This window comes from Felis catus, chromosome C2 (assembly GCF_018350175.1).
Source record: "Felis catus isolate Fca126 chromosome C2, F.catus_Fca126_mat1.0, whole genome shotgun sequence".
Lineage (NCBI taxonomy): Eukaryota > Metazoa > Chordata > Mammalia > Carnivora > Felidae > Felis > Felis catus.
In genome coordinates this window covers 76,179,277-76,205,793 of record NC_058376.1, presented here as the reverse complement: position 1 = coordinate 76,205,793, position 26,517 = coordinate 76,179,277, and positions in this window count along the sequence as shown.

The following is a 26,517-nucleotide window of genomic DNA, read 5'->3' as shown; positions in this document are numbered from 1 at the left end:
CAGTATTATTTTTCTTGAAGTAACCATAAATTGATTCACTGAACCACCTGGCTATCTGATAAGTCTTCTAATTAAAAAAATGTTTATTTCCCACATTATGCTACTAATTGCTCTGCAGCGTTTATAAATAAATGAGGAGCTAGCACTCACACATATCCCTAAAAGAAGGGAGGCATCAAGCTGTTGAAAAGCAATGAATAGGTCTTCTTTTCAGCTCTTTCCATCAACTGAGAAAAGTTAAGTTTCACAACTTGTGTTTGCTGTGTGAATAGTCTGTTTTTCTTTTATCTGCTTTTCACCTCTGCACATAGTCTTGTGTCCTTGAGACACAAACTAATTTAGAGTGGCTCTTTGCTATTCCTGGTAATTCAGCCTTGTTTTTCTATTGCACACTCCAAAGCTCAGTGTGAAACATTTATCCTACTTAATCATGACAATGTAGGTGCCAGGAGGAATTGAGCACAGCAGCAGTGCAGCAAGGATCTGGCCTTAGTGAGGAAGAATACTGGCTCCTTTGTTTTCCCTTTTGTAACTTCCATCACGCATCCCTTTCTGTGTCTTAGTATTTCCTTCACGTATGTTCACCGCCTCAAATTATGTTTGCATTCTGCTGCAGTCTAAAATTATTTTTCTTTTTAGCCAAATCTCACCAATCTATTACTATACTGGTGGAGGGGCGCCTGGGTGGCTCAGTCGGTTAAGCTTCCAACTTCGGCTCAGGTCATGATCTCACGGTCCGTGAGTTCGAGCCCCGCGTCGGGCTCTGTGCTGACAGCTCAGAGCCTGGAGCCTGTTTCAGATTCTGTGTCTCCCTCTCTCTCTGCCTCTCCCCTGTTCATGCTCTGTCTCTCTCTGTCTCAAAAATAAATAAACGTTAAAAAAATTAAAAAAAATACTAATTGTTATACTGGTGGAATGAATAGGCTGGTTTCTACAGCTTCAATATCAATAGATGGATAATGTTAACATGTCCCATCAGGCATTTGACTTTAAGGGTTTCATGGAGACACACCTTCTAATGTGAGTTGATACTCACACTGACTCAGAGAGCTGCCCTCTCTAAAGTAGTCAGCTAGTTTGGAGTCAGCTAGCTTAGCATCAGGCTAATTCCTCTATCATTTGATTCCCTCTTCAATATTCTTTCTTCTACCAAACAAGGATACAAAACAGAAGCATATATTTGACTAAGCAATAACAGTTGAGTCGCTTGACATTATAATCATTTTTGACAATGCAATTCTATTAATAATTATTGTCAGTGTTTGCTATGTGCCAGGCACTGTGCTAAAGAGTTTATGATTCACAGCAACTTCATGAAGCATATACCATTATTAACTCCACCTAACAGAAGAACCAGACTCATCAAATGGCTAAGGACTTTGCTCAGGGCCATATAACTTCCAGTCCAGGTTCTTATTTTGAAGGGGGTGTTATTTCTTTGATAATTCTTTTTAAACTTAACGTAATTAACAAAAGTGCCATGTAGATTGTATTACTTAGAGAGGAAACAGTTTTGGGAGGGAGAGATTGCATTACATTCAAATTTCAAATTTGAAATTTCTCTGTAGAAAAGATTGAAAGGTAAATTGTAAAACATCTCACAATTCAAATCAAGCCAGTATATACAGGAAACAAGGTTGGATGCCTTCAGAATCTGTTTTCTCAAGACTCAATATTGCCTCCCCCAAACTCAAACTCTGTGACTTATTATTTTTGCATTCTGAGGTAGGTGACATACATTCCACAAACTTCAGTTTCTATATCTGTTAAGTGGAGATACTTAAAGAGTTATGAGGTTTAAATAAGCTCATGGATGTAAAATGCTAGCAAAGTGCCCAGCACCCACTAAACCTTCCTACATAATAGCTACAAGCGGCCATCAGAGGGCATCATAACGTGAGATTTGCCTACATTGGCAGCTCATTTCTTTGCTTCTCTATCACAATTCTGTTGTGGAGAGGAAGAGGAGACTGTGAGTTAATATCTAGCATGGTACAACATAACACTGGGATGAGGGAAATGAGGCCTGACCATCATCCCAAGTTTTCTGCTAATACTGTGTGACACTGGGAACATTATTAACACTGCCTGAGCTCAAATTCAACCTGAGGGAAAAATAAGGTAGGTACAATGACTTCGAACACCAGCTACCTGGACTTGGGCCAAACTTCACAGGCTAAAGGCACAGTCCCCCTTAAGACTTCCCTCACTTCAAACACCATCCATAAGTTAGGGATCATCAGGTCACACTGTCTTTTGACCAGCTGTCTATAAATTTAGGGGTTTCCACTACCTCTAAGCACTCTCATGGTTCAAGAATATTCTAGAAAGACTCCTAGAACTCAAGAATGCACTATGGTTAAGATTACAGTTTTATTATAGCAAAAAAAAAAAAAGTACATTTCACAACCATTGGGTGAGATGCATAGGGCAAGATCTGGGGTGGTCTTAGCTGCAAAGCTCCCATTATCCCCAGGGTCGCATTACCCTTGAGGACATTGATGCATGACAATACTTAGAATATTGACAACCAGGGACATCCAACTGAGATTTGGTGTTTAAGGTTTCTTTTGGGTTGTGGTATGTAGGTATGATTGATTCAGTCATTCACTACAGGGTTGAAGTTAATCCCCAGTTTCCCACTCCTCCCCAGAGGTTGGGCTGATGTTATATGGCTCAAAAACACAACTCTCTACTCACATGGTTAGTCTTTCTGGCTTGACCATCTCCCATCCTGAGTTATCTTCTTAGCATAAACACCCAGGGGCCTACTATGAATCACTTTTTCAGTATAAACTATCAGATGTGGCCTGAAAGTTTCACCATGAATAACAAGGACACTCTGGGAAATTCCAAGGATTTAGAGGTTACTTTCCAGGCAGTAGAGACGAAGGCCAGCCAAATTCTTTATTACAAGTAGGTGATATAAAATATGCTATCTTGTTTCACACATGATCTTGAATTAAAGAATCTAGGAATTTTGTCAATGCATAATCAGGAAAAGGAAAAACAAAGGAAGTGTTACAACAAAAGGTTCTCTCTTCCATGATTGTCTTTCACAAAATAGGCACAGAAGGAAGAGATGACTTTGGTATCAGAAACGAACTATGGTGGGGAAAAAAAAGTGGCTGGAAAGAACGTGTAGTGAACTATTGTGTCCAATAGCTTATTGCTCTATTATCTAAAGTTTCAGCTGATTCCATTATCAAGCAATAAAACAGTCATATTCATCATCCTATATCCTGCAGACCTTTCAGTTATGCACCAAAGGCCTTAGAATTGTAGTATATTGTGAGATTTGGTTTTTCCCATGTTTTGTTTCTTTTTTTTAAGTTTATTTATTTATTTTGAGAGGAGGGGGAGGGGCAGAGAGAAGGGGGTAGAGAGAGAATCTCAAGAAGGTTCCGTGCTGTCAGTGCAGATCCTAGTGAAGGGCTCAAACTCACAAATTACAAAATTATGACCTGAGCCCAAACCAAGAGTCAGACACTTAACTGACTGAGCCACCCAGGTGCCCCTCACCTTTCACGTCTAGGTCTATGATCTGATCCCTTTCTCATGCAAAGGTTATTGGCATTAACGGAAATTTCCACATATTAGACAAAAAAAAAATAATGTCAACGCAACATACAAACCTTAAACACATTACTTTGTATTTCTGAAACAATATAACATGTTGAGGAAAATAAATATTTTAAGCATATTGTAGTAACTTACTCCGTGCAGCTACAGAATAGATCATCACAGATTACCTACTCTTTACTAACAAAAAATGTCTTCTCTGATTTTCTTCCCAAGCTGGAAGGTAGACTATCGCCCTGCTTTAAGTGTGTTTATATGTGTGTGTATCTGTGGAGGGGTACATTCTTTGTGAAAAGAAGTGATTAATGCTGCCGTGGAAATGAACATCATTCGTTGAGATGATTACAAGTGATCTCACATATGTACTATTGTATGTGGTGACTTGTACAGAGGTGCAAGGGAACAAAAAGATATTCTGTGCTTTTCCTTGTGACAGTATGATATTTATATATATACTCAGAAGCTTTTTAAGACCAGTTTGTAGTTTAATAGACTCTTTGTGAGGAAAATATTCCTCATATATAATAGGGAACCAATTAAGAATGGTTCCTCTGCCTCCCTTTATTTAACCACTTATTTAGTCAATATGTGGTCAGGCTAAACAAGGCTTAGTTCCTAGCAACAGGGATGTGGAGTGCCTTGTTCTTTTGGGACTCACCAGTTGTTGATAAAGTAGATAGTTCTATGATTTATTTAAATCAATTTGACGATGTTAACATGTTCTATGAGACATTCAGCCTTAAGGATCCCACTCAGATATACCTTCTTATTTGATGTAGAACAATTACACATGTTTCAGAGGTGTAAGATACAGAATGTTCCAAGAGTTTGGGGTGGAGTGAGAGACTTATTCTACCTATGTGCTTTCAGAAAATCCTTCACAAAAGAGTGTCATTTGAGATGAATCTTGATGGATAAGTAGTGACTGCCTAAACCAAGGAAGAGATGAAGGATATTTCTTTCAGTAAGCAATGACTTGTGAGTAGCATGAACATCAGACGTCAAGGAATGAACTACCAGGTAAATAAAGGGAATGGAGATCAATGGAACATAACCAAAAATGAGGATATCTTGGGTTTAGATAACTCATTCCTGAGGGAAGATGAAGGAATGCAAAGGAGTACACAAGTGATACAGAGAAGTCTCTGCTACTAATTAGCTGCAAGCCTAGCACCCAGGATTGCTCATCTGCCCATCTCTAGTTTGCAGGCTCAGATCCCTTCGATGAGCTGTTCCTGGAGCTTTCATTAGTGTACTCCCCTATAGTTGCCATGTGATGAATGTATTGGGTTGACAGTGACAGAAAATGAAGCACCACCCACCCAGAAGCTTCCCTTGGTTCTACCAATTTCTTCCTGTCCTGCAGCCTCATCCAATTACTTGCTCTCTCCGCATTTACTATGAACTGTCCTGTTTCTGGACACAAATCATTCTTCTTCCTGGAATGCTCTGTTCACCTCCTAGCTCAAAATCAACTTTTCAAACCATAACTCTTGAAAGACTTTCCGAACTACCCAAGCTAAAATTAATATTCCTCTGTCCTTCCATAAGTACCATTTGTGTATCTGTTTCAGCAGATCCTTGTGAACTTTATGTCATCATTAGCATGTGTTTTCCCTGTGGACGATAAACCCACAGAGCCATTCACCATATTTGGATTCTCAGTAGTTCCTATTACCATGTGTGGTGCATAATGGATGCACAGCATGCATCTTGTCAATAGAAACAGAAATACTTCTATAAAACTGTCAAAGCAGAAATCAGGCCTCTAAAATAATTTGATTTTGTTGTACATGTAAGAGACAGTTTCTTATAATGTATATTAAGCTTGATTCCAGACTTTTACCCCAAGCAGAAAACATGCTATCAGTTAACTGGGGACAAAATATTCAGGTACAAGCTTATCTTTTGGCACTTCAAACTATAAATTCATTTTCCATTTTCAAAGCCATAAACTATGTTCTTTGATAGCTAGTCCAGCCAGAAGGTTTTACTATACAATTTTATTCTTCCTTTGTTGATGTACCCAGATAAGTTATTACTTTATGAGCTATACACTATTAACAGGAATTCATATTGAGCAGCTTCTTTTGCATAAAACATTCCTGGGGAAATACAATTACTGTGACACTATTATTAAAGTGGCAAGGAACTATATCACTTGAGAAAAGGCAAATCCTATAGTAACTCCTTTTGCTCCTAGTGTCAAATGCTTTTTAACCAGGTTACAGCTTTTTTCTAACAAACTGATTTCCCATTTCTTCCCTTTGTAGGATACTTAAAAATACCTACAATCCTCATTTTCTCTCTCTTACTTGGCATTATAAAGTTTGTAAGTAAACCTAATCTTCCTGTCTCCAGTTCCTTTTATTTAGTATGGTAATGAGTTACCTTTACTTTTTGGGTTAGCAACTATATAGGACATACACTTTTTAAAGATGGAAATAAATTATTTTCTGTTTAGGTCAATATTAGAAGCATCAATGAAATGGCACATTTATAGATGTACCAGGTTAATTTCTCTTCATAATGCTGAGTTGCTCCACTGTAGCATCAATATGATTAGCTTAGATTTTAGGTGTTAGTGTATTTTACCTTTTAATATCATGCCTGAGATTATCTCCAAGGAATAAGGATATGGCAAAGAGAAAAAAAGAATTAAACAGAGTGAAAAAAGCTTCTGTTTAGGATTTACATGTGCCTTTCCTTTCTGGTTTAGTTTCGCCACCTGTAAAATGAGGTCAGCTCTGAAGTTTAGGCCTTTCTCTACTTGAATACTCCATGATTTCCAGAAGATGCCTCTTCTTTAGTACATTTATCCATAGATCATTCTAGATAAAACTGGTTTCTAAACATGTGCCTGATTCTCTGTACTTCCTTGATAAATTATTCGATAACTTTTTACACATGAGAACATAATAGTCGTTAAAAATAACTGGCTTTTATTGTCTTACATATCTTGGAAAATTTTCTTTTTCAGCTTGTTTGTTGGGTCCAGCCTAAAGATTTGAATGTATTTCTTCTAACCAGAAAAATGAACAAATAGATATTAAGGAAATGAGTAGTGTGGTTTCCTCTCATTTTGCCTGGAACCTTTCTATTTTTTTTTCTTTTTTTCTTTTTTTCTTTTTTCTTTTTTTCTTTTTTCCTTTTTTTCCAAAACCCAGCAAGTCTTTCATTAATTTATTTATTTTAATTTTATTTTTCATTTTTAAAAATTTACATCCAAATTAGTTAGCATTTAGTGCAACAATGATTTCAGGAATAGATTCCTTAGTGCCCCTTACCAATTCAGCCCATCCCCCCTCCCACAACCCCTCCAGTAACCCTCAGTTTGTTCTCCATATTTATGAGTCTATTGTGTTTTGCCCCTCTCCCTGTTTTTATATTACTTTTGTTTCCCTTCCCTTATGTTCATCTGTTTTGTCTCTTAAAGTCCTCATATGAGTGAAGTCATATGATATTTGTCTTTCTCTGACTAATTTCATTTAGCATAATACCCTCCATTTCCATCCACATAGTTGAAAATGGCCAAATTTCATTCTTTTTGATTGCCAAGTAATTCTCCATTGTGTGTGTGTGTGTGTGTGTGTGTGTGTGTGTGTGTGTATCATATGTTCTTTATCCATTCATCCATTCATCCATCAAAAGATAAATTTGGGCTCTTTCCATACTTCGGCTATTGTTGTTAGTGCTGGTATAAACATTGGGGTGCATGTGTCCCTTCGAAACAGCACACCTGTATCGCTTGGATAAATGCCTAGTAGTACAATTCCTGGGTCATAGGGTAGTTCAATTTTTAGTTTGTTGAGGAACCGCCATACTGTTTTCCAGAGTGGCTGCACCAGCTTGCATTCCCACCAATAACGCAAAAGAGATCCTCTTTCTCCACATCCTTGCCAACATCTGTTGTTGCCTGAGTTGTTAATATTAGCTATTATGGCAGGTATAAGGTGGTATCTAGTGGTTTTGATTTCTATTTCCCTGATGTTGAGTGATGTTGAGCATTTTTTCATGTGTCAGTTCGCCATCTGGATGTCCTCTTTGGAGAAGTGTCTATTCATGTCTTTTGCCCATTTTTTCACTGGATTATTTGATTTTTGGGTGTTGAGTTTGATAAATTCTTTGTAGATTTTGGATGCTAACCCTTTATCTGATATGTCGTTTGCAAATATCTTCTCCCATTCTGTTGGTTGCCTTTTAGTTTTGCTGATTGTTTCCTTTGCTGTGCAGAAGCTCTTTATTTTGATGAGGTCCCAGTAGTTCATTTTTGCTTTTGTTTCCCTTGCCTCTGGAGATGTGTTGAGTAAGAAGTTTCTGTGGCCAAGATCAAAGCGGTTTTTGCCTGCTTTCTCCTCAAGGATTTTGATGGCTTCCTGTCTCAAGTTTAGGTCTTTCATCCATTTTGAGTTTATTTTTGTGTATGGTGTAAGAAAGTGGTCCAGGTTCATTCTTCTGCATGTCGCCATCCAGTTTTCCCAGCACCACTTGCTGAAGAGACTGCCTTTATTTCATTGGATATTATTTCCTGCTTTGTAAAAGATTAGTTGGCCATACGTTTGTGGGTCCAGTTCTGAGTTCTCTATTCTGTTCCATTGATCTGAGTGTCTTTGTGCCAGTACCATACTGTCTTGATGATTACAGCTTTGTAGTACAGCTTGAAGTCCAGGATTGTGATGCCTCTTGCTTTGGTTTTCTTTTTCAAGATTGCTTTGGCTATTCAGGGTCTTTTTTGGTTCCATACAGAATTTAGGATTATTTGTTCTAGCTCTGTGAAGAATGCTGATGTTATTTTGATAGGGATTGCATTGAATATGTAGATTGCTTTAGGTAGCATTGACATTTTAACAATATTTGTTCTTCCTATTCAGGAGCATGGAATCTTTCCATTTTTTTGTGTCTTCTTCAATTTCTTTCATAAGCTTTCTATAGTTTTCAGTGTATAGATGTTTCACCTCTTTGGTTAGATTTATTCCTAGGTATTTTATGGATTTGGTGCAACTGTAAATGGAATTGATTCTTTGATTTCTCATTCTGTCTCTTCATTGTTGGTGTCTAGGAATGCAACCGATTTCTGTGTGTTGATTTTATATCCTGCAACTTTGCTGAATTCATTAATCAATTCTAGCAGGTTTTTGGTGGAATCTTTAGGGTTTTCCATATAGAGTATCATGTCGTCTGTGAAGAGTGAAAGTTTGACCTCCTCCTGGCTGATTTGGATGCCTTTTATTTCTTTGTGTTGTCTGATTGCAGAGGCTAAGACTTCCAATACTATGTTGAATAACAGTGAGAGTGGACATCCCTGTCTTTTTCCTGACCTTAGGGAAAAGCTCTCAGTTTTTCCCCATTGAGGATGATATTAGCATTGGATCTTTCATTTTTGGCTTTTATGATCTCGAGGTATGTTCCTTCTAGCCCTACTTTCTTGAAGGTTTTTATCAAGAAAGGATGCTGTATTTTGCCAAATGCTTTCTCTGCATCTATTGAGAGGATCATATAGTTCTTGTCCTTTCTTTTATTGATGTGATGAATCACGTTAATTGTTTTGTGGATATTGAACCAGCCCTGCCTCCCAGGTATAAATCCCACTTGATCATGTGAATAATTTTTTTAATGTATTGTTGGATCCAGTTGGCTAATATCTTATTGAAGATTTTTGCATCTATGTTCATCAGGGAAATTGGTCTGTAGTTTTCCTTTTTAGTGGGGTCTCTGTCTGGTTTTGGAATCAAGGTAATGCTGGCTTCATAGAAAGAGTTTGGAAGTTTTACTTCTATTTTTTTTTTTTTGAACAGCTTCAAGAGAATAGGTGTTAACTCTTCCCTAAATGTTTGGTAGAATTCCCCTGGAAAGCCATCTGACCCTGGACTCTTGTTTTTTGGGAGATTTTTTAATACTACTTTGATTTCCTTACTGGTTGTGGGTCTGTTCAAATTTTCTATTTCTTCCTGTTTCAGTTTTGGTAGTGTATATGTTTCTAGGAATTTGTCCATTTCTTCCAGTTGCCCATTTTATTTGGCATATAATTGCTCATAATATTCTCTTATTATTGTTTTTATTTCTGCTGTGTTGGTTGTGATCTCTCCTCTTTCATTCTTGGTTTTATTTATTTGGGTCCTTTCCTTTTTCTTTTTAATCAAACTGGCTAGTGGTTTATCAATTTTGTTAATTCTTTCAAGGAACCAGCTTCTGGTTTCATTGCTCTGTTCTACTGTTTTTTCAGTTTCAATAGCATTAATTTCTGTTCTATTCTATTATTTCCTGTCTTCTGTTGTTTTGGGGTTTTATTTGCTGTTCCTTTTCCAGCTCCTTAAGGTGTAAGGTTAGGTTGTGTATCTGATATCTTCCTTCTTTAGGAAGGCCTGGACTGCTATATACTTTCCTCTTATGACCGCCTTTGCTGTGTCCCAGAGGTTTTGGGTTGTGGTGTTATCATTTTCATTGACTTTCATAAACTGTTTAATTTCCTCTTTAACTTCTTGGTTAGCCCATTCATTCTTTAGTAGGATGTTCTTCAGTCTCCAAGTATTTGTTACCTTTCCAAGTTTTTTCTTGTGGTTGATTTCGAGTTTCATAGCGTTGTGGTCTGAAAATATGCACGGTATGATCTTGATCTTTTTGTACTTGGATAGGGCTGATTTGTGTCCCAGTATATGGTCTATTCTGGAGAGCATTCCATGTGCACTGGAGAAGAATGTATATTCTGCTGCTTTAGGATGAAATGTTCTGAATATATCTGTTAAGTCCATCTGGTCCAGTGTATAATTCAAAGCTATTGTTTCCTTGTTGATTTTTTGATTAGATGATCTGTCCATTGCTGTGAGTGGGGTGTTGAATTCTCCTACTATTATTGTATTACTATTGATGAGTTTTTTTATGTTTGTAATTGATTTATATATTTGGGTGCTGTCACATTTGGCACATAAATGTTTATAATGTTAGGTCTTCTTGGTGGATAGACCCCTTGATTATGATATAATGCCTTTCTGCATCTCTTGATACAGTCTTTATTTTAAAGCCTAGATTGTCTGATACAAGTATGGCTACTCTGGCTTTCTTTTGTTGACTATTAACATGATAGATGGTTCTCCATCCCCTTATTTTCAATCTGAAGGTGTCTTTAGGTCTAAAGTGGGTCTCTTGTAAACAGCACATAGATGGATCTTGTTTTCTTATCCATTCTGCTACCTTATGTCTTTTGATTGGAGCACTGAGTCCACTGACGTTTAGAGTAAGTAATGAAAGATATTAATTTGTTGCTTGTAGAGTTGGAGTTTCTGGTGGTGTTCTCTAGTCCTTTCTAATCTTTGTTGCTTTTGGTATTTTTTATTTATTATTTATTTATTTATTTATTTATTTATTTATTCATTCATTTTTTTATCTTTTCTCCCCTCAGAGTGTCCCCCTTAAAATTTCTTGCAGGGCTGGTTTAGTGGTGACAAACTCCTTTCATTTTTGTTTGTCTGGGAAGATTTTATCTCTCCTTCTATTTTGAATGACAGCCTTGCTGGATAAAGAATTCTTGGCTGCATATTTTTCTGATTCAGCACATTGAATATATGCTGCCAGTCCTTTCTGGCCTGCCAAGTTTCTGTGGAAAGGTCTGCTGCAAACCTGATCTGTCTTCCCTTGAAAGTTAGGGACTTTTTTTCCCTTGCTTCTTTCATGATTCTCTCCTCGTCTGAGTATTTTGTGAATTTGACTATGATATGCCTTGTTGATGGTTGGTTTTTGTTGAATCTAATAGGGGTCCTCTGAGCTTCCTGGATTTTGATGTCTGTGTCCTTCCCCAGGTTAGGAAAGTTTTCTGCTATGATTTGCTCACATAACCCTTCTACCCCTATTTCTCTCTCTTCCTCTTCTGGGACCCCTATGATTCTGATGTTGTTCCTTTTTAATGAGTCACTAATTTCTCTAATTCTTAAATTGTGCTCTTTTGCCTTAATCTCCCTCTTTTTTCTCCTTCATTATATTCCATAAGTTTGTCCTCTATATCGCTGTTTCTCTGTTCTACCTCATCCATCCTTGCCACTGCACCATCCATCTGTGATTGGAGCTCAGTTATAGCATTTTTTATTTCATCCTGACTAACTTTTACTTCTTTTATCTCTGAGGAAAGGGATTCTACTCTATTTTCAACTCCAGCTAGTATTCTTATTATTGTGATTCTAAATTCTGGTTCAGACATCTTGCTTGTATCTGTGTTGATTAAATCTCTGGCTGTCATTTCTTTGTGCTCTTTCTTTTTGGGTGACTACCTTGGTTTCATTATCTTGAAAGGAGAAAAGGAATTAATGAGGTAGAAAAACTAAAATTAAAGAAAATTAAATTAAAAGATATTAAAATTAAAAAAATGAAAACACACACACAAAAAATCGAATAAATGATGTTAGATCTTAAGTGTGTTTTGGTCTGGGTGTTGAAAGTAGTTTGATTAGAGAAAAAAAGTGCAGGGGGAGGAAATTGTTTGAGAATTTGAAAAAATGAATACACTGAAGTAGACTAAAATGAAATGATAGGAATAAAATAGAATTTGAAAAAATTTACACAAAAGTAAATAATATAGTAGAAAAATTAAAGAAAAATATTTTTAATACAAATTAAAAATAAAAATGAATTTCTTCTCTTTCTGCACTCAAGAAAAAGAAATGGAAAAGAGAAAAAAGAAAAAAAAGGAAATCACTTGAAAATTTGAAAAACTGAATACACTGTAGTAGACTAAAATAAAATGATGGAAGTAAAATAGAATTTGAAAAAGTTTACATAAAATAAAAAAATATAGTAAAAATATAAAAATATTTTTAATAGAAATTGAAAACAAAAATGAAGTTTTTCTCTTTCTGTATTCAAGAAAAAGAAAAGAAACGAAACAGAGAAAAAACAAAAAGAAAGAAAGGAAATCATTTGAAAATTTGAAAAAGTGAATACATTGAAGTATACTAAAATAAAATGATGGAAGTAAAATAGAATTTGAAAAAAATTACACAAAAGTACAAAATATAGTAAAAAAATAAAGAAAAGTATTTTTAATAAAAATTGAAAATAAAATGAATTTTTTCTCTTTCTGTATTCAAGAGAGAAGTGAAAAGAGAAAAAAAGAAAGAAAATTGAATAAATTGACCTGCTAACAGATTGAAATAGGACTGAAATTACTTAGTTTTCCCCTAGAAGTCAGACTGTGTAGCACTTTATAGTCCATAAACTAAACTGGCGGTGAGACTTGTGTTCTTGAAGAGCAAGGTTGGCCCAGTTGTAATGGGCACACGCGGGGCTCCGTGTAATGACTCTCTTCTCCACTAGATGGCACTGCTAGCCTACTGGGGTGGAGTGCTGTAGTGTTCCAAGGTGCATATGTGCATGCGCGGAGGCGGTGAAAATGGTGTCACCCACCTACCCTGTATGGGAACTCTGTTATCTCTGATCAGCAATTGCACACCCGTCCTCCATCTTCAGCTTTAGTCCACTCCCCACTTTTTCACTCTCCGTGACCAGGCCCCAAGCAATACCTCTCTCCCGAGTTTTGTCTCAGATGGGGCTGTTTTCCCTGGCCCCTTACTTCTGAAGGACTGCAGCTTTGACCCATTCCGCCCCTCTGAGGGAGAGTATCACCGAGCAATGGCCGAATGAGCTATGGCTGAATGTCGGCTGCACCCAGGAATGCTTTCTGGACCCTGCTGCTGCTGGTGCCCCGAGACTGCAGCCAGGTACCAGCACACCCCAGAAAAAGTTTGTGAGATAGTGTAGCAGCAGCATTTCGGGGATTATGGAAAATCACAACACACATCTGGCACCAGGCTTCACCATCAACGACCTTGTTCCAGCACCAGCAAATGTGGCCGTTCTCTGGGGTCTTCTGGAACCAGGTGGCTTCAACAGTCTCTACCAAATGTCCTTCCAGCAGTGGAACCGCTTTTCCCCATGTGACCCGAGAACCTCCCGGAACCCACTCTGCTCCTGGGTATTCGCCTTGCCACCAGAGCACCACCAGGTATCGAGCTGTGGAGTTTCAGGCTCTGTGCTTCCCCTGTTTGCAGTCTTAATGGAATTTAAACCCTCTCCTTTCTCCTTTCTCCTTTATCCCTTTTTAGTTTAGTCCCTGTGGCTGTTTCCAATTTTCCACTTTCTCTCCAGCTGTTTTTGGGGAGGGGTGCTTTTCCCACATTCTCCTCCCTACCCCCTCCCCATCTCTGTCCTCTCTCCACCTGCAAAAGCGGCTCCCTGCCCGCTGCAGCTTCTCTCTCCCCCAGTTCATCTCTCCGCACTTTTTGCCTGCTGAATACTGTGGTTTAATTTGTGCAGATTGTTTTGTTAATCCTCAGATCAGTTTTCTAGGTGTGCAGGATGGTTTAGTGTTGGTCTGGATGTATTTCATGGATGTGAGACACACAAAAAACTTCCATGCTGTTCTGCCATCTTGGCTCCTCCTGGAACCTTTCTTTAATAAAAGATCTAAGACAATTCATTCTTTTAATCTCTAATAGTTCAAAAATCTCTCCATTTGAATACAGCAGAAAGTTTCCACAATATTCCACTGTGCCTAATAGAAATCTGTATTTTGAGTGTTGAACAATAATGCCAGGTCTCTCCAGACTATAGATATTAATGAAGTTACATACTTACCAATAAGCCAAAATTCCACTTCTTTTCACATATACACTCCCTTCCTGTCCTGGCTTCTGCTTCCCTATTTTCCACACACAGTGTGATCACATATGACCTTCGGTCCTTTCAATTAATCTCCTACCTTCATTTTTTAGGGAGTCCTAAATGAGTGTTTCACAAGTGAAAGTCAACTTTGACAATCATGAAATGGTTCCCATGTTTTTATTCTTTTCATTCATATACTCCATTTTCATATCATTCTCTGATCTCCAAGAAACCACCATGAAAATAAGTATTTTAGGAGAACACTCAATTCTCAATCCCATAGTTATCATTGGTCCCATGTAAAATTCCCTCTTTCAAATGAGGAGTCCTATTTTGTCATCCACACCAAGAAAGAATATTCTTTATTCCCAGAAACTTATGAAACATTTTATGAAGGTATATCCTTGATCTTCAAAACCAATATTTCTCTTTATAGGGCATTAAATCTACTTTAAGTGGAAAGGCAGTACCTGTATCAACTCTCCTGTTATCCTCATCTCTCCCTGCTTTTGCTCTGTAACAAGGTCAGATGAAGGAGAGAGATAGGGAGACCTGCTCTCTTCAGAGTTTTTAAGTCCTCAAATCCAAAACCCTGCTTTCTGTCAGCTCAGTTTGGGCTCAGCTAGAAACCTCTGCTACTGGAAGTTCTTACCGTTCTCAGTAATTGTTCATTGGAAAGAATGCCTTTGAGTCCTCATGAATGTGGCACTGGTAGACTCTCTCTGTCCATTAAGCATCCTTATTCTACATCTTCTAAGAATTGACTATTTGTGGGGCACCTAAGTGGTTCAGTTGGTTAAGCAACTGACTTTGATTTCAGCTCAGGTCATGGTCTCACAGTTCATGAACTCAAGTCCCACGTCAGGCTCTCTGCTGTCAACACAAAGCCTGCTTTGGATCCTCTATTCCCCTCTCTCTCTGCCTCTCTCTCTCCCTCTCTCAAAAATAACATTAACACTTTTTTTAAAGAATTAATTATTTGATAGTTATCCAGAATTACATTTTGCTTCTAGTAGAGAAAAATTATAACTTTTGCTAGATAAAAACAGCATAGTAACCACCATCTAGTAAGTGCCCTTGCTTGACTAACTTGAATTTAAATTAAAAAAAATATGTGTTTTATAAAATGTGAACTGCCAAATAGAAATACTTTAGAATTATATATAATATACAATTCTTGATTTATTTGTCCCCCTCTTTTTTAGCTCACAAAGGATAAAGGTAGGAAACAAGAAGGAAATCAGAGGAAGAAATACATTCTTGGTGGAAAGAAAGTGTATTATGAAAGAAATGCCAGCTGACCACCCAACATTAGATGAGTTATTCAAGCCACCAAGTTATACTATATTTCCCTTACTAATGTATATTCATAAAGATAACCCCCAAGATCAGCAAAGATAGACCAATGCCCTGTACTATAGAAAACAAAACAAAACAAAAAAAAGGAGTTATCCACTTTGAAAAGACTTTTTTAAAAAGAAAATTTTAGAGTATAAACCTGAACTATCTAAAAAAATTCAATTATGTGGAACACCACTTCTAAAAGCTTTTGAATAAATGAAGTCCCATTGAATCCAGTTCCTGCGGATGAGTCACCTTTTAAAACTCTTTAGGAGAAGACAGTTTGCATCTCATTAAAATCAGAATCATTAACGGAATTTACTCATTGATATTGTCTTCCCTGTTAGAGAGAAATTGTTTCCTTGTGACACATAAAGGGAATCCACTGGATAGACATAAAGGTCTATGTGAGTGGAAATGTAGATAACCATAGAGAAATGAGCCCACTCTACCTTTTTCTTATTTTGGTTAATGTGGGCTTCTTCACGTTATCTGATATATTTAATTGGATCATGACAGTTTCTCCTGGGGCCAGAAGAAAACCTGTTGGCCAAAAGATGACATCATAGAAAGAAGTCAGAAGTAGGTTTATCCCACCAGAGAAAAATTAACACAGCACAGAGTTTGATTTATTCTAACATCAATAAATACTTGCCAGAGCTGAAATAATCTCCCTTAGATTGCTTGAGAGTCAATAGGTTGTGAGTGTTTGTGTTCATTAAAAAAAAATGACTAAAATCATTTTAAAAGTGGCTTAGTGTTTTAACATGTTTTTGAAGGTTGTTTTCAGGGTGGGTAGGTTAAGAACCTTATGATAGAAGACATCAATAAACAATGATACATCATGAGAAAATCTTAGACAGTTAGGAAAGTTGAATATAAAGTATATTAAAGGAATGTTGGAGAAACGTAGTAAAAACAAAAAGGTTTAGGGCCAGGCCATGTAGAAAGTTGAGTAACAGGCTAATGCATTGAGATTATATTGTCAAAATAAAATAAAAACTATTGGGAGATTTTAAACAAAGCCAAAGCTGCATCCTGTCAGTATGCCTGAAAAACTAACCAGGTGGCATAAATGGATTAGATTAAGAAGAGGGGGGAGAAATGAGAAACCAGAGGAGTCTTGCAATTTCTCAAGGAAGCAATAATGATACCTCCTCAGTAATAGCTGAGGAAATAGAGAACAAGTGATAAATCTCCCTCTCTCTCCACTTCTACTACTGCTGCCAAATCAACAAGATTTGGCAACTGATTAGATATCAGACTCCAGGGATATGAGGGAGTCAAAGATTACATCACTATTTCAAGAATGGGTGACTGGAAATGGTAACTGTATTGCAGTTTATAGCCACCTCCATTAAAAAGCCTTATGGGGGTGCCTGGGTGGCTCAGTCGGTTAAGCGTCTGACTTTGATTCAGGTCATGATCTCGCGGCCCGTGAGTTCGAGCCCCCCATCGGGCTCTGTGCTGACAGTTCAGAGCTTGGACCCTGCTTCAGATTCTGTGTCTCCCTCTCTCTCTCTGCCCCTCCAACTCCTCTCTCGTTTTCAAAAATAAATACACATTAATTAAAAAAAAAAAAACCTTATGACTGACATACAATATGTGAACTACAAAGTAAATGGCATCCCTGTGGTATGACCATATTGATCATTTCCAAGGCTTTTATATGCATTTGTTGCAATATGAATTTGTTTGAGCCTCTCAGCCCCTAATGATTGTTAACTTAAGGTGCAAATGACATTTAAAGTGCATGTATTAATTATAGCTAGAAAGCTGGGTGCTATCTTAGTCAATTGAAATAGTTCAGTTTGAGTTGTGCAAATTCATCTTGAGAAATATTTATACCCACTGTTATTGTTTATACATCACTTACAAATGTTAACATGAAATGTGAAAGATTTCATAGCATCAGTTAAAATAGGATCTGCCAGGTTATTTGAAATATATTTCTAAATTTTTTTACCCAAGTGTTTATTTCATACTATAGTCACAAGATTTTATTTTCCTCTTTGATACAGTACTTTTTTGTGATGCCTTGCCTTGCTTTTCTCTTCTTTTCATTTGCAACTGAATAGATTGGAACATCAGACCTGAGAGCAAAGGAAAAATAAGGGTGCTTTTAGGGAGACATAAATTGTCAACTTTCATAGACGCAAAGTTACCATCAGAACCATTCTATAGCTCTGTCAGGTCAGAATAAAGAGCTTCAGATACGCAGAAGCTTTTGAAACTGTCAGGTCACTTATAGAAAACTAGTTAAACTGTCCAAAAAATTAAATAGCCTGCATTTTGAGGAAGTAAATTGCAGATAAGTGTGATAAAAAAAACTTTTCACGTATATGCTTAATTTATTATGTAGAGGTTGTTAATGGAAAGCACGTAGAAATATCAGCAGAATCAAAAAAATCTTGATTTGGAATCTGTTCCAACACCAACTGGTGTGAGATCTTGAGGAAGTCACTTCCTCCCTAAGAATCCCAGTTCCTGCAAAATTTAACTTTAAAAGCTATGAAATACGAGAATGAAAATTAAATAAGAAATTACTAATGGGCATAGAGGTATAAAGTGTTAAAAGGATACTATTCAAAACAAGAAAGGCATTGGGTAGATTCTGTAAAGAATACAAAGAATAACAGAGAAGGAAAAATTAAACACATACACATACACACATTTGTACATATATATAAACACTATTAAAAGCTAAAAATAATGTTATTTCATCAAAAGTTATCATAAGTAGAGAAAAAAGGCAAATCACACACTGGAAAAGACATTTGCAATATGAATATGTGAAAAGTATTTATTCTAATTATATGTAAAATATTTCTTCAAATCATTAAGTATATAAAGCAACAATCCAATTTACAAAATGGACAATGGATTTGAATAACTGTATCATAAAGAGGATATTCAAATAGCCAGTAAGTGTATTAAAATGCTTAATCTAATTCACGAAGATACATACATGCATCTTTATGTTTACAGCAGCATTATGTACAATAGCCAAGATATGGAAGCAAACTAAGTGTCCATCAACAGATGAATAAAGAAGATATGGTATATATTTACAATGGAATATTGCTCAGCCATAAAAATGAATGAGATCTTTCCATTTGTGACACCATGGAAGAACCTAGAATATATCATGCTAAGTGAAATAAATCAAAGAAAGACAAATATCGTATGATTTCACTTACATGTGGGACCTTAAAAAACAAAACAAATGAACAAACAAAACAAGAGAAACAGAAAAATAAATAAAAATAACAAACTAGTGATTGCCAGAGGGGAAATGGAGTATGAGTAAAGTAGATGAAGGGGATTCAGAGGTACAAAATTTCAGTTAAAATAAGTAAGTCATGGAGATGAAAAGTATAGCATACAGAATAATAGTGTAATAATGTGTGGTGACAGATGGTGACTACACTTATTGTGGTAAGCATTGAGTAATGTATAGAATTGTCAAATCACTATGTTGTACACCTGAAAATAATATAACATTATATGTCAACTATTCTTATTCTTCTATTATATGTCAACTATTAACTATGTCCAATTAAAAAAAAAAAAATACTGGAGCGCCTGGGTGGCCCAGTCAGTTAAGCATCCAACTTTGGCTCAGGTCATCATCTCATGGCTCTCTGTGCTGACAGCTCAGAGCCTGGAGCTCGCTTCCGATTTTCTATCCCCCTCCCTCTTTCCCCTCCCCCACTCATGCTCTGTCTTTCTCTCTCTCTCTCAAAATACATTTTTAAAAAGTGCTTAACATCATTATTCATTAAGGAAATGCAAATTTAAATCACAATGAAATACCAACTGATCTTCACTAAAATAAGTTAAAGAATAACAATTCTAGGGTTCCTGGGTGGCTCAGTTGGTTAAGCATCCAACTCTTCCTTTCGGCTCAGGTCATGATCTCATGGTCCATGAGCTTCAGCCCCACATTACTAGTGCAGAGCCTGCTTGGGATTCTCTCTCTCTCTCTCTCTCTCTCTCTCTCTCTTTCAGCCTCTGCCCCACCTACTCATGTGCTCACTCTCAAAATAAATAAATTAATTAAAAAAATAACAATACTAAGTGTTGATGAGGACATAGAGCAACTAGAATTTTCATATGTGGCTAGTGGGAGTGTATACTGATATAAAATATTGGAAAATTGCTTGACAATATCTACTGAAGCTAATTATAGGCTAACCTCATGACCCAGCATTTCTATTGGGAGATACATTTCCAAGAGAAGAGAACATATATGTTGGTCAACAGACATGAAAAGTATATTACTGGAAGTTTTATTTATAATTACTCCAGGGACTCCTGGGAGGCTCAGCTAAGCATCTTGATTTTGGCTCAGATCACGATTCCAGGGTTGTGGGATTGAGCCCTGTGTCTGGCTTTGTGCTGAGGATAGAGCCTACTCGAGATTCTCTCTGTCTTTCCCTCTGACCTTCTCCCCCACTCATCTGCTCTCTCTCTCTCTTAAAAAAAAAACACAATTTTAATTTATAATTGTTCCAAAGTGAAAATAATCCATACATCCATCTGAAAAAGAACAAATTGGATACAATGGAATACTGTGCAATACGGATGTACAATGCAACAAATAGATTGATCTTGGAGACTAATAATGAGAAAAATTAAGCTGAACACAAAGCACAATATTCTGTATGATTCCGAATTTAGTTGAATTTCCAGGATAGACAAAATTGAGAATTTCCTATAAAGTACAAAGTTGTAAGAGACAATTGCCCCCAGCCTGACAATTAAAGCAAACCATACATGTGACAAAATTATACTTAAAAAAAAAAAAAACCTACCAGTTAGATAACAAAGGATACAAAGAAACTTAAATGAATTTAATTTCAAAAAGTAAAAACTTCTGTCTAGGGGCAAAGAGACTCATGGTTGCTTTCATCCCTTGTAGAGTAGAAGGAAAAGAAATTCGCCTTAAGAGGTAAAAACAAAAGCCAACATTTAGCAGACTTTTAATGGGCAGGAATAGCCTGGTATGCTGGATTAGAAACCCTCGGAGCCCCATCCACAATGCTACTCTGCACATATCTGCTACTCTGTCTCACGGGTTGTCACTGACTGCACGAACGTAGGGGCAGGACCCAGAGCTACGAGATCTTTCAGAAGGGTACAGCTTGTTTAGCATGTGTAAGCAGTTTACTGCAGGCTCAGGGCAGGGTAGGCAAGTAAAAACAATCTCTTTGGCACTCTGGGGCTTCATTAAGTTCACTGCAGCAACCCTTCCAAGATTGCGGTGGGCCAGAAGACCTGAGGAAAATTTGTGTGAGGCAAATTGGGCATTGTTGCCATTCACTAAAGTGGCCCCTGAAGGCTGGGGGAAAGGCAGAAGGTATAGAGGGATATCTGTAAATATCCAGAGCTTGAGGCAGAACTGGAGAACAGAGAGAAGTCCCAAGGGGATCAGAAAATTCGGCACCCAGGATTTCAGGCAGAGATTGTGCCACAGCTCAGAAAGTCGGCACCTTGAGTGTAGTGCCAAAAAGTGATCTCTGGAATTTCACCAGTGCTTACGTTCTGAAGCCTGTTAAAGGGAAAGCCGAGTTAAAATACTCCCAAAGTAGTCTTACTCTCAAAGAAAGTCTTAAATAAACTACTCCCAGGGTAAAGCCTTGCCTTGAAATCTTATCTAAAATACTTGCTTTCAAAATATTTGAAACCAGAGGCAAACTAGTTGTAAATAGAACTGTAAGAAAGCTCAGACGAGGTCACTCCAAGTAGATTTACTTAGACCATACACATACTTGCCCTATGACATAATAAAGAGCATCATATTGGGGAGAAGGGATGTGAATATTATTGACTTCTAGCTCAAAAGTTCTTTTATACAATACTCAACATAAAATCATAAATTAGGAAATATAGGAAGAAGCAAGGATATCTACTCATGGACAGAAGAGGAAGTAGTTCATTGAAGACAACTTGAAAATTGTTAGAAATTTGGCCAGTCACGGGGGGGGGGGGGGGAGGGGGAGTACCTAAAAGTCTAAGATAGGGAAATCTTCCTCTCCATACAGCGGAGATGTGGCTCTAAGAAGAGAGGATCTGTTGTATGTCTCTCTCTCTGCTTCCACCACTTGGTCCTCAATGTGGCAAGATCACAGAATTGGGTAGTTTCTACCCAAAGGACCACAAAGATACATGTGTGTCGGGAGAGTACAGAGTGTCAGGGGTCCCTAAGATCACCCCAACTTTCAGTGATGCACTAGGAGGACTCAAAAGATTCATTATACAGGTGTATCATGGCTATGATTTATTATAGCAAAAAGATGCAAAAGGAAAAATGCATGGATGAAGTCAAAGGAAACCAGATGTAAGTGTTTAAGGGTCCTCTCCCAGTGCAGTTTCCCAGGACTTGCTCACTTCCCCAGCAATGAGTTATGGCAACATCTCTGAAATGTTTGCCAGAAGAACTTAGTAAAGTCTCAATTGTCACTGTTTTTCTTAAGGGCTGGTCACATAGGCACTCTGCCTAGCATGAAACAAGCTTCCAGACTCCCAGAGGAAAAAAACAATGTTTAGCATAAACTGTAGTTTTCATAATGAGTTTAAGCACACGGAAACTTTCTTTTCAGACATTCTTTTCATTCTTAAAATCCAAGTTCCTGGATGTCAGCTGAGGATCAACTTTGAAAGCAGTTATTTCTAAAAATAGCAGGATTGTCATATTAAGTCCTCCAGAACACCTAGAAACTGAAAAATTCTGGGGATGTTGCATAGAAGGAAGATTGTTGGATCTCAGCATGTTTTACACACACACACACACACACACACACACACACCTCTACCTGAATGGGAAAATACAATCAACAGATACCAACACTGAGATGACACAGATTTTAGATTTTCCAAAAGATTTAAAAAAAGCTGCTAAAACAATGTTTGAATGAACAATTGCAAATGCTCTTGATTCAAACATTAAAATAGAACCTATCAGTAAATAAATAGAAAAAAAATATATATATATATGTATGTATACAAAATAGAAATTTCAGAGTGGAAAAATGCAGTAATCAAAATATATAAATTTCCCAGAAGGACTAAATGGCAGTGGAAATGAGAGAAGCAAAAGTCAGCATGATGGTTAATTTTATGTGCCAGCCTAGCCAGGCCGTAGTATCCAGATATTTGGTTGAACACTATTCTGGCTGTTTTTCTGTGAGGGTATTTTTGGATGAGATTTACATTTAAATTGGTGGATTTTAAATAAAGCAGATCTCCCTCTATATTGCAGGTGATCCACATCCAGTGAGTTCCAAGTCTGAGTAGAGCAAAAGGAACTTCCCTGAGGAAAAGGATGGAATTCAGCCAATGGACTGCTTTAGGCTTTCAACTGCAACTCTATCTATTCCTGGATTGAAACTACAAATCTTTCTTGGGTCTTCAGCCTGAGAGTTACCTCCATCAGATTTTGAACTCACTAAGCCTCCACAAAGAATCACGTGAGCCAATTTCTTAAAATAAATTTCTTTCTATATGTGCACATCCTATTTGTTCTGTTTCTTTGCAAACCCTAACACAATCAGTAAAAACTTGAAGTTAAATCAATGGAAATTATCCAATCAGAACAACAGAGAAAAAAAAGATTGGAAAAATGAACAGTATGTACCAAAGAACACTATTAATAAAGTGAAAGGCAACCCATGGAATGGAAGAATATATGTGATATCTTATTGCAGATAAGGTATTAGTAATCAGAATATGTAAATAACTCCTGTAACAACAACAAAATATTTTTTTAAGTGGACAAAGGATTTAAATAGACATTTGCCCAAATAAGATATACAAATTGTGGATAAACACATGGAGAGAATGTCCACCGTCACTAATCATTAGGGAAAAGCAAATCAAAGCCACAATGAGATATCACTTTATACCTGTTAGGATAGCTATTACCAAAAATAAAATAAATAAAAATAAAACCCCAGAAATTAACAAGAGTTGGTGATGTTGTGGAGAAATTGGAATCCTTGTGCATTGCCGGTGGGAATGTAACAGATGTTACAGGTAATCTAACAGATGTTTGTACACCCATGTCCATAGTAGCATTATTCACAATATCCAGAATGTGTTAAGCAACCCAAATGTCCACTGACTGATGAATGAATAAACAAAAAGTGCTATATACACTTAATGGAATATTATTTGGCTTAAAAAGGAATGAGATTCTGATACATGCTACAACATGGATGAACTTTGTAGATGGTATGCCAAGTGACATAAGCCAAACACAAAAGGACAAATTCTGTGTCAATTCCACTTATATGAAGTCACAGAATAGTCAAATTCATAGAGTCACCTGTATAATACTGGTGACCAGGGTCAGAAAGGAAGACTACAGAGAGTGGAGAGTTAGTGTTTAATGGATATAAAGTCTCAGTTTGAGATGTCAAAAAAAGTTCCAGAGATAGTGGTAATGTTTGCAGAACCGTGTGAATGTAATGGCACCGAACTGTACAGTTAAAACGGTTGAAATGGTAAATGTGCCATCTTGCAATTTAAATTGCCTATCTTGCAATTTAAAAAAGAACAGGAGGACAACAGTGAAAACAACGGAGTAGGAAAATCATCTCCTCCACAGAAGCAGTGAGAACACTGGCAAAATTTGTCATATATAAACTTTTCAGAACTCTGGACATATTCCAAAGGCTTGTAACAATCTGGAAAGCATATACTCAAAAAATGATAAAGAAGAGAGAAGCCTGAATCTTGTTAGGAGCAGCAAGCTTAGTGGCATGTTACAAACAGCCCACAGTCAGAGGGCAAACCAGCAGGTTAGCTGCCGCTGGGGTGTGCCGAACAGAGTAGGACCTCCTTCAAAGCCTCATTCCCAGAGAATTGCCATTATTATTATTATTATTATTATTATTATTATTATTATATTATTTTGTGCTGTTGATATTTAAAGTCTTAGGTAGACATAGCAGTCTGGAGGACAAGCTCTGAACCTTGACTTTGGCTAAATCTGGGTAATAATTATATAATTTTTAAAATTATATATTTTAATTATTTTAGCATACTTTTTTACTTTCAGGTATCTCTATTTAAATAATAGATGATTGTTCTACTATTAGGCAACTAGAATTTTTTAAATCCTTATATGCTCTTTTTATATAGCATGCCAATTATCATATCCTTTAACAATTTACTTTTTGCTGGGTGAAAACATAAGATTTGGGTTATTTCTCTCTCTCTATGTCTCTCTCTTTCTCTGTCTCTCTATCTCTCTGTCTCTGTCTCTCTCTCTCTCCTTCTCTCTCTCTCTCTCTCTCTCACACACACACACACACACACACACACACACACACACTTTGGTTCTCCCAAATAGTTTCAAGAACAAATAAATTACTATTATTCAGCAAAGCCAAGTAATGTTTCTAAGATATCCAAGAATAACTTTATTTCCAAACCTTGACAACTCGTAAAATGAATAATTTTCATTTCAAAAGGCAGGGCAGGACCATAAATAGAAATGATTTCCACTGAGACACAAAAGAGTAAGTTTTCTCCAGCACCAGGAACTTTTGGGTTAGGTCATTTTTTTAGTGCAGTAGATTAATTCACTGCTAAATTTTGTCCAGTTAAATTTTTCATATACACTAGTCCCCCTTATCTGTGGTGGATACAAGACTCCCAGTGGATGCCTGAAACTGTGGATGGTAACAAACCCTATGTATCTGTACTCACTCTTCTCCTTCTTGTGATGATGTGAGATGATAAAATGCCTACATGATGACATGGAGTGAGGTGAATGATGTAGGCATATGACAGTGTTAGGCTGCTAGTGACCTTCTGATGATACGTCAGAAGGAGGATCATCTCCTTCTAGACTGCAGTTGACCTTAGGTATCGGAAACCACAGATAAGGGGGGATTACTGCACACACACATATCCAGTTATTTCTGGCATGAAATTTTATCTAAAACGTTGTTCATGTCTGCAAGACTAGAATTTTGGATTTATGGCTAAGCATGGGTGTTGGCCTTATATATCAAATTATCATTAAACTACCTATGAAGATTTTTAAAATCCAAGATGAAAGAACACCAAAAGACAGTTTGTTTGGCTTAGAAGTGTTGGGCTGAGAAGCACTTTCTTTAATAATGTGTCACATGAACCAGATAAAAGCAGATGATCCCACAGAAGATAGAAAATGTTTTGTCTCACTTTCATTCTCTGCATCTGATTTTCAGGTGCAGGTATCCCCTGTTGAGAAAAACAGATAGCCACCACCAGCTACACCAGAGCTCTCTTCTGAGCTTGTCAATTCCCTGTCTACATCAGCAACTCTCTTTAGGAATTCTTATTCAGGTTAGAGTTCCACATCTAGTTCATCACCACATGTTCCTGGACACATTTTGGGAAAGTATTAGGAATCCTCACTGCTTTCACTGGGGTCCGCGGTGAGTCACCTCTTGCCTGGATTATTGAAGTTGTCTCCTATGTCATCACTTGCCTTTCGTCCCTCTATAGTTTATTCTCACAGCAGCAGCCAGAGGGATCCTATTAAGATAAATCATGTCACTTCCTGATTCAGAACCTTCCAGTGACTCCTGGATCCCCTATGAGTAAGAGTTAAATTCCTAGAATGGTCTGTGACCATGTTCTACAACAGAAATGTAAAGTTAGCCACAATTTTCTAGTAATTGGTTTAAAAGATAAAAAGAAACAGGCCAATACAAATTTAAAGATATTCTGTTTGGATCAATAATCCAATATATTATCATGTCAACATATAAATCAATATAAACATTATTAATGAGATATTTTACATTTTTAAAGGTCTTTTAAAACTAGTGTGTAAACAACACTCTTGATTCAGTCAAGCACTCAAGTGCTCAAAAGCCACATGTGGCCAGTGGCTACTATATTGAAATTAAAGAACTATAAAATCCAATTTGATCTACCACCTGCCCT